Source organism: Pinus tabuliformis, chromosome 3_1, assembly GCF_031772625.1.
Source record: "Pinus tabuliformis cultivar Carrire ecotype Pingquan chromosome 3_1, CPIR1, whole genome shotgun sequence".
Lineage (NCBI taxonomy): Eukaryota > Viridiplantae > Streptophyta > Pinopsida > Pinales > Pinaceae > Pinus > Pinus tabuliformis.
In genome coordinates, this window is record NC_142301.1 from 823,432,543 (window position 1) to 823,439,593 (window position 7,051).

Consider the following 7,051-nt stretch of genomic DNA (forward strand, 5'->3'; position numbering starts at 1 on the left):
TTCCCAATAGCTGCAGCTACATTGCTGCGAGCTATTTGTGAAAATTCCTAAATATTTATAGGCATTGTGTGCCTAATTTTTGTATATGCATCAATCTAGATGGATGACAGTTCTACTTATGTATTAGGTTCACTTCTTGGCATTACTAACAAAGAAAAAGAAATTATGTAATATTATATTCATGTTAGTTAATTTTGCTGAAATCACCTTAACGGTTATGGTTGTAAGTGTTTGACAAAATGCCTCAATGGCTATACATTTCATTCTTGCAAACTGTTTGACATAATGCTTCAATGGTTGTAGCTAATTACATCTATGAATTGTCTATAAAAATGACTAAGTAAATTTAGGATTTGCAACCAAGGTGTTTCTGGAAATATCTCAAAGAATAAGCATGATGATTCCATTGAATTAAAAATCCATGGAAGGAAAATTGGTTAGGTGAAATGTTGTAATTGTTAGCTCACATATGAATTCATAATAATTGGAAACCACTCCTTTAGAAGTTGAATTATCTTGTTTTTCTTCCCTTGTTTTACCAAAGAATTCATAGGCGTACTATCTAGAACAAAATCAAATTAGTCACTCTTAAACACTCTTAATTGCAATAAAATGAACAAGCAGCTTATTGGAAATTGTGGTTTGTAAAGAAAATTGGTTAGGTGAAATGTTGTAATTGTTAGCTCACATATGAATTCATAATAATTGGAAACCACTCCTTTAGAAGTTGAATTATCTTGTTTTTCTTCCCTTGTTTTACCAAAGAATTCATAGGCATATTATCTAGAACAAAATCAAATTAGTCACTCTTAAACACTCTTAATTGCAATAAAATGAACAATTAGCTTATTGGAAATTGTGGTTTGTAAATATTGATATTATTTATCCCACTAGAGACTCTATCATTTAAATGTGATTTTAAGACTTATGGTTGTAAGTTTTGGATCTTGAGGAACCATGACCCAGTAGCCTTAATGAGAAGTTTAATATTACCATGGGTTAGTTAGTTAGTAGAAATTAGTATGTAGTGTAAAGAATATCAATAAAAACAAAAAAATAAATAAACATATAGATATATAACCTTGCATTAACTTTTTAAACTTAAATCACATTTTGAGTCAGCCTTAGTATAATATTGATGGCTGGTAAGGTGGGACCTTACATGTGGTATTAGAGTGAGGTTAAAACTCTAGGACCTAGGGCTTGCCTACTAATATTTATTTACTTACCTAAATTTTTCCTTGGCCAGGTTAACTAATCATGGAGAGAACATCAAGGAGGAGGAAGGAAGTCTCATCTCCACCTCCCCAAGATAAAGAATCTGAGTAAATATCCATAAGGGAAGTAAGGGATATGATGTTATCTTTCCAAAATATGGCTGAAGTCTTGAATAGTAGGGTTGGGGGAAATCCTTCAGTGCCTGGTTCTTCGTCTCAATTAGAGAGGCAAGAAATACCATCTAATGGAGATGTACATAGAGAGTTGGAAGAAGTTAAGCTTCCTATCTTTAAGGGTACCACAAAAAGGGAGGTAGAAGAAGCTTGGTTGGAAAACATGCGCCTATGTTTTGAGTTGTGTAATTATTCTAGCAACCAAAAGGCAAAGTTGGCTATATACCAACTTAAGGAGAGTGCACTATTATGGTGGAGGAACTTAGAATCCCAATTGGGATACTCCATGTCTACCTTGACATGGGAATGATTTGAAGAGGAATTTCGAGCAAAGTACCTTTCTGCTGAATACTTGGAGAGGAAATTGAATGAGTTCCATGATCTTAAGCAAGGAACTAAGACAATCCTTGAATATGAAGCACGATTCATGGAGTTGCTTAGATATGATACCCATATAAATATTGAAGCCCTCAAGGTAAACAAGTTTTTGTATGGATTGAATCCTATTATAAAGGAAAAGGTGTGCATTTTGAGGCCTACTACGTTGCATGAGGTAGTGCAACAAGCAATTATAGCTGAGGAAGAATTATTGGGGAACAAAGGGGGGGATAAAACCCCAAATCTATAATTCCATGGAAAACCTCCTCGAAGGGGAGGAAAATATGTAAGACATAAGTCAGGTGGTTCTCATCATCAGGTATTTCAAAAGAATCATACCTTTAAGAACCAAAGAAATAACCCAAGGCAACATCTTCAACAAAGTAATCCTTGCACTCAAGAATCACCTAACAAAAGGGTCAAATTTATGAAAACTGCTCCCACTAATGGATATTGGACTTGTGGAGGACCTCATTATGAGCGAGATTGCCCTGAAAAGAAGACTGAAGCACAATCAGAGCAGAAACAAGCCATTGTTAGAGATATGGGCAGAGCCCATAAGATTCATGTAGTTGTGCAAAATTGCCAGGTCAAGCATCAGTCTACAGTGCTTGAAGCATCAGGTAAGCTAAATGGTATGGTTGTTACTATTTTTATTGATCCTGGCACAACTGAAAGTTTTATTTCTCCTAATGCTTTATTGAAATGTAAATTGGTGGCAATAGAGAAAAATGATTTTGATCAGGTTCAGATGGCCTCAGGGCGATCTCAAAAGGTTGAATGCTTAGTGCAAGAGTGCCCTTTAGACTTGGGAGTGTGTGTCACAAATGTGAATCTTTATGTGATGTCACTTGGTCACTATGATGTGATAATTGGGATGGACTGGCTTGAAGCCCACTAGGCTGTGCTTAGTTTTCGAAGCAAAACACTTCATTTTTTGAGTGATGAAGGCCAATCTATGGTTATCCATGGGGAAAGGAGACCTGTTTCTTTAAGACTTATCTCATTCTTGCAGATGAAGAGAATACTTAGGAAACGATGTCAAATGTATTCTGTAATGACTTTAAGTGAGGGAGATATTTCATCCTTTGAACAATATCCTTTCCTTTCAGAATTCTCTGATGTCTTTTTGTAGAGTTTTTCTACAAATCATCTAGCTCTGATACCATGTAGAAATTTCCACCTGTAGATCACTTGGTAATGCAATATACTAAAGCAAAACACTTAATCTACAAGTTCTACAAACAATTTAGTGGAAGATTAATCAAACATGAGCAACATCAATAAGAACACATATAACTGCTATGGAGAAATCAATCACACATAACACAGGAGATATAACCCGAGGAAAGCCTCAGCCTAAAACTCCAACTCTGTATTATCATACATAGGATTTATACAAAGCCTTAGCTTTCACACAGCTAGCCAGCTCTTAGTACAATCCTCACATATGAAGGTGGAAGTACATCAGGATTACACAAAGCCTTAGCTCTCACAGCTAGCTAGCTCTCAGTGCAATCCTCCTGGATGCTCACATGCAATCAAGACTTCTCCTAAGCCTTCTCCTCTACTCTCCAATCCTCCTATTTCCTTGCGTAGCTTTCCCTAGGTGATCCTCCTGTTACCAAGTGTAACACTGATCTCTCACATTGATCTCACACCCTGTAAAACTGCACAATCCTCAAGGAACCTTGATCCTTATGCTTGGATGATTTTCCTTTATAGGAAAAATCCATCCAACTGATAGTACACTGTCCCTCCTTTGATCTCAAATGGGTCTTTCTCTGAACTGACATGCATGAGTTATTTATGAGAGATATTCAGTTATCGGAAGTGCAGCAGTTACATGCATGCAAGCATTAACTAACTGAACTTACTTAATTTAAACAAACTGTTTAAATCAATTATAAGTGGACTTGACTCAGTTAACTGAGCCAACTAATTACTACTCAAATTAGAAATCATCCTTATCTCTTTAACTGCTGGATAAATTCCTCAATTAATAGATAAACTATTGCATGTCCTCACATAGACTTCAAGTTTGATTTTCCTTAACTAATTAACTCAATATGAATTAATTTATTAATTTTCAAACTGCTGTTAATATCAAATTCGAATTTTACTTCCTATTTTTAGTCCAGGGACTGACTAAAATAGGAATCCATCCTGAACTGCTAAAAATATAAATTCTATTTTTAGCACTTCCATTTTTCATTCCCTGTTGCCCAATCAGCACTGGTACCCAAACTGCTATTTTTAGCATTTCTTGTTGCCATTTTTCAACACTTTCTAGAGGAGTTGTCTGGTTTGCCTCCAAAGCAGGAGATTAACTTCTCCATAGAGCTAAAGCCTGGTACCGAACCTATATCCAAAGCTCCCTACCGAATGTCTATTGTTGAACTTCGTGAGTTGCAAGTGCAACTTCAAGAGTTATTTGACAGGGGTATGATTAGACCCAGTGTTTCACCTTGGGGAGCTCCAGTGATATTTGTAAAGAAGAATGATGTATCCCTTTGACTCTATGTTGACTACAGTCAATTGAATCAAGTAACTATTATAAATCAATATCCTTTGCCTTGCATTGATGATCTATTTGATCAAATGAAGGGAGCCACCATATCATTAGGTCAGAGTTAAAGAAGAGGATATTTCCAAAACTGTTTTTCGAACTTGTTTTGGTCATTATGAGTTCGTGGTTGTTCCTTTTGGGTTATCTAATGCCCCAGGAGTGTTTATGAGTCTGATGAATGGTGTATTTAGGAATTACGTAGACAAATTTGTACAAGTGTTCCTCAACGACATCCTAATCTATTCAAAGTCCCCAGAAGAGCATGAGCAACACTTGAGAATGGTGTTACAATGCTTAAGAGAAAATAAAATTTATGCAAAAATGTCCAAAAGTTATTTTTTCCAATCAAAAATCCATTATCTTGGACAAATTATCTCCAGTGAAGGCATTGCTGTTGACTCAGCAAAGATCGATGCAATTTCAAAATGGCCAACACCCTCTAATGTGCATGAAATGCGTAGCTTCATGGGTATGGGAGGATATTATTGGAGATTTACGGAGGGGTTTTCAAAAATAGCTAGCCCTATCACTTCATTTCTTAGGAAGGGAGTATTGTTTGATTGGACAAATGAGTGTGAGCAAGCATTTTCCAAGCTCAAACAATGTTTGACTACAGCTCCGATACTTAAGGTTCCAGATATGGATAGACCATTCATAGTATGTACCGATGCGTCAAAAGATGGATTGGGTGCAGTATTATCACAAGATGGTAGGGTGATTGCATATGCCTCTAGGAAGTTAAGGACGCATGAAGAAAACTATGCAACCCATGATCTAGAACTAGCAGCTATAGTTCATGCCTTACGACTTTGGCAACATTATCTGGTGGGAAAGAAATTTGAATTGAAAATTGATCACAGAGGTTTGCAACATATATTTACTCAAAGTGATCTAAATGCTAGGCAAAGAAGGTGGTCAGAACTCCTAAGTGAATATGATTTTGACATAACTTACATCAAGGGTACATTGAACAAAGTAGCTGATGCACTCAGTCGAAGACCACAAATATTTTCAGTAATTCAATTGAAGATTGATTTACGGGAGCACATCTTGAGGGCACAAGATGTAGATGAATGGTGCAAGGAAGTTAAAGTTTCTCTTTTTGGGGAGGGGGCTAAGAAAAACAAGGTAGAAGGGTATTCTTGTGATGATGATGGTATGTTGAGATTCATGCAAAATATTGTAGTTCCAGATCAAGATGGGCTTCGTGAGTTCATTTTGAAAGAAGCTCACCGTGCAACATATATGGCTCACCCGGGAGTCTAGAAGATGTATGTTGATTTAAAGCAAATTTTCTTTTGGACAGGCATGAAGAAGGATGTAGCAAATTTTGTGGCAAAATGTTTGGAATGTCAGCTAGTTAAAGCAGAACATGGTCATCCAGCAGGATTATTGTAGCCGCATAACATTCCTGAGTCCAAATGGGAAGAAATATCTATGGACTTTATTGTTGAATTACCTGAAACAACCAAAAGGCATAACTCCATTTTGGTGGTGGTAGATAAACTTACTAAGAGTGCCCATTTTATACCTGTTAGGGATACTTACAAAGCATCTGAAATAGCACAAGTATTTATCAAGGAGGTCGTTAGAATTCATGGTTTTCCTAAGAAAATCATATCAGATAGGGCCTCTATATTTACAGGAAGATTTTGGACTAGTTTCTAGGGAGCCCTTCAGACACAATTAAATTTTAGTACAGCTTATCATTCGGAGACTGATGGCCAAACTAAAAGAGTAAATCAAGTGTTAGAGGACATGCTTAGAATGTATGTAATGGATCAACAATCTAAGTGGGAAGATTATCTTCCTCTAGTGGATTTTTCTTACAATAACAATTATCACCGCTCCCTTGGTATGGCACCTTATGAGTTATTGTATGGAAGACCATGCAGAACACCTTTAAGTTGGGATAGATTAGAGGATAGAATCTCGGTAGGTCTTGAAATGCTTCAAGAAATGGAAGAACAAGTGTGTCGTATAAGGCAAAGATTAAAGGAGGCACAAGATAGATAGAAGAGCTATGCTGATATGCATAGAGTGGATCGTAGTTTTAAAGAAGGTGAATTTGTTTTTCTTCAAGTAAAACCTCATAAAATCTCTATTAGGTTTAGGAAAGGATCTAAGCTCTCTCCTCGATTTGTTGGGCCTTTTGAGATCATTGAAAGGGTTGGACCTATGGCATATCGTCTTGCTTTACCACCAGTTTTTCATCGTATGCATGATGTATTTCATATTTCGGTACTACATAAGTATGTTCATGATCCTTTTCACATTTTAGATTGGCATCAATTACAGGTAACAGACGAAGGGAATCTTAAGGCAGAGCCAATTTTCATTTTGGATCATCGCACTTGACAACTCAGACGTTGCATGGTGGACCAAGTAAAGGTCCAATGGGACCCGTACAGTCCTAGTTCCGCCACTTGGGAAGATGCATCTTCTATGCATCTTGAGTTTCCTTTTTTGTTTAGTTAAACTTCGGGCCAAGTTTACTCCAAGAGGGAGAGTATGTAGTTTCCTATTTTTCTAGTATAGTTTTGTCACTCCTATCAAGGGTTATATATATATGATATGTTGATCACTTTATTGAGGAATAATGTTTTACATACATAGTTATATTTCCTTTTATGTTCATGTATGAAAAATTGATCACTAGATTGGGAAAGAATGTTTTATATAGTTATATTTCCTCTTATATGTGGCATCATTG